We start from the raw sequence: 2,958 nt of genomic DNA, 5'->3' as shown, positions 1-2,958 counted from the left end.
AAATATTAAAGCTCCAGTGCATTTTCCTCGGCAAATGACACACGGCTAATATTTTTAGAGTGAAGTTATTTTCATCTCATTGTCTTATTTTTTTTCATTCATCTTTAATGAATTTTTTTTTAATTATAAATTAGTTCATTTGTAAAATAACTGATAAGGATATTAATTATTCTCTTTTGCGTTAAAACAAAAAGGTTGGGTTGCACGTTCAATCTATTTTAAACCCTAACTCATCTTTTCATCTAGAGAAAGCAAAAAAAAAAAAAAAAAAAAAACAAAGAAAAAAAAAAGAAAAAGAAAAGGGATTTAGAAGATGACTTTTTCGTTGAAGAAGTAGAAGATGACGCTTCTATGGAAAATGTAGAAGATTATGTTTCTATTGAAGAGGTAAAGGAATAATTTTATATGTGGATCTTTTGCATTTGCTGCATTGTATATATGTCATCGAAGTTTTCCTTTAGAATTTAGATACCTTTGTGTTTTGCAATTGAATTTGCTTAATTGTGACTTCAATTAACGTGAATGGAAAAATAAGACAATGGGGTGGGTGTACTAGCTCTCTATTTTTATATGACTTTCTTTGTTATCCCTAATTAAGGGGGGTATATTCAATTGAGAATTTAAGAGATTTTAATGGATTTATAATCCATGAATTTTTGTGGAGTTTAATTGATTTGTAGAGATTTCATATAAAATTTTGATTCAATTCCCTCGAAATCTAATCGGAAATGTGAGATTTGTGGATGCTTAAGGGGGGTGTATTCTGACACACCCCGACCGAAATCAAGGAGTGCTGGCCGTCATGTGATGGTGACGTAGCCATGTGTACAGCGCGGAAGTAATGATAATATAAGAAATGCGAATATATCAAAACCAAACTAACTAGAGCACTAACTAAGATAAGGTGCAAGACGAAAATAAGTGTGAATTCACAACCAGAGCATAAGTAGCCAAAGTGCAGTCCGGCAGGACAATAACAAATTATACAACATCAACGGTAATCCTACAATGGTGATAATCTGTCAGAGCTGCCGTGGATTCCTTGCAAGCCACCAAAAAGCACTCCTAACTAGAACCTGGAGGGGCGCAAAATAGAAAGTGTGAGTGGGCAAAAACAAAGCTTTTCAAAATCATTTCATTTCTCAAAAGTTCTAACCCCTCGCCGTAAAACTTGTATAATTTCCCAAAAAATAGAATATATAAATATATTGAAACCATGCTCGAATTAGCAAAATCCACATATATGCCATGTTAAATATCTCAGCATAAAAAATATATGTAAGCCAAGTGATATAAATCAATGCAAATGATAAATCAGCCGGAGTCACCTAACGTGACCTGTACGACTGAATCTAGAGCTCATCCATCTAGCCGGAGTCACCTAACGTGATCTGTACGGCTCAAATCCACATCTCAACAAATATACCTGCACACGAGTAGGAACCACCTAAAGTGGTCTATACGACATGACTAGGTGTAAACAAGTACGCTCAAGTGCTACAATCACGTGAAGACTGTGCGAATAATCGCGGGTCACCTACCAATCGGAATCACCTAAAGTGGTCTATATGACAAGACTGTGCACCTAACTTGGATCCAAGGTAAGCGTATGGTGCGGGAGGTGAACATTACGTGAAGGACTGTGCCTTAACTCTAGGCGAGAGCACTAACACCGGGCTACAGGTTTATGAGCTCTCAACACATCTCACATAATCATCAATCTCACAACCATAATCTATAAACTTACCTGACACTTACCTGTGCGTCCGCAACACCAATCATAAATATATGCAACTATTAAGGCATGAGTAAAATAGGCAAATACTTTGCATGGCATTTCAAGACGTATAATCATTCAAATTCATTTTCTGGGAAAAATACCAAGTATATAGGTATATACTGAAAACTAAAAGCCCACTCATTGGTATGTGGAAGGGTCATAGCCCCCAAGCCTCCATTGACTGTGCTCGTCCCGAGGATAGGTCTCACATATATGCGAAATAACTATATAAACGTTAATTTAAAGCACAAACCAAAACTAGGTAATAACTTCTCAAACATTGCTCAAATGGGGTGTTTGAATATACCAATATGATCTACTCAACACCACAAACATCCCCACATTTTTAGAAAAATTTTCTAACCATCCACGCGCTGCCACAGGCCAGCCAAGGCATGGCCAGACATGTCCCCATGTGCGGCAAAACCTTAATGGAATAGTTAACTGCCGTTAGGAATATTCCGTTAAAACCTTAACAGAAGTTAACGGCGTTATCTGACACCAATAGAATATTCCGTCAACCCTGACGGAATATTTGTCTCCTTCTCCGACAAGCCTCATCGGTTGCCGCCGTCTGCAACTTGAATTTTTGTCGGTTTCTGGAAAAATTTACAAACTTCATATCTTTCTCATTTCTTAACCAAAAACCATGAAATTTGTACCAAACTAAAGTTGACAACGAGTAGAACAAAACCTCACCACTTTTAGGACTTAAATACAATGGAAACCCACGATAAGCCGGCCAAACTTGAAACTCGCCAAACTTAACTTCCCGAATTCCAAAACACTTCGTTTTTCTTCTCCGAGCTTCATGAAGACGTTCTAAAGCTTCTTAGAAGCTTAAAAACTTCTAAAAACTTCACGATCACGTTTGCATGAACAATACCCAAATCGGAGCTTGCGAGAAACAAGGGTTTTCGAAAGTTTTAAGTCCAAACAAAAAGTATAGATCAACTCATAGGCTTTCAAGGAGTTTGAATATTAACTTTAAAACCTCGATCCGTGCCTGAAATGGTTGGTTGATGGTTTGTCCGTACGATTGTACGGAAATGGAAGAAAATCTGAGAGAGAAAAAAGAGAGGTTTGAGTGTTTGTGTGTATGGTACGTGGGAGTGTGTGTGTGTGTGTGTGGTCCAGCTTGATCACCAACCAAAAACCATAAAAAGTTAAGTTCTAAT

The sequence above is a fragment of the Pyrus communis genome, chromosome 3 (assembly GCF_041283825.1).
Source record: "Pyrus communis isolate YQ-2024b chromosome 3, ASM4128382v1, whole genome shotgun sequence".
Taxonomy (NCBI): domain Eukaryota; kingdom Viridiplantae; phylum Streptophyta; class Magnoliopsida; order Rosales; family Rosaceae; genus Pyrus; species Pyrus communis.
This window is presented reverse-complemented; position numbering follows the sequence as displayed.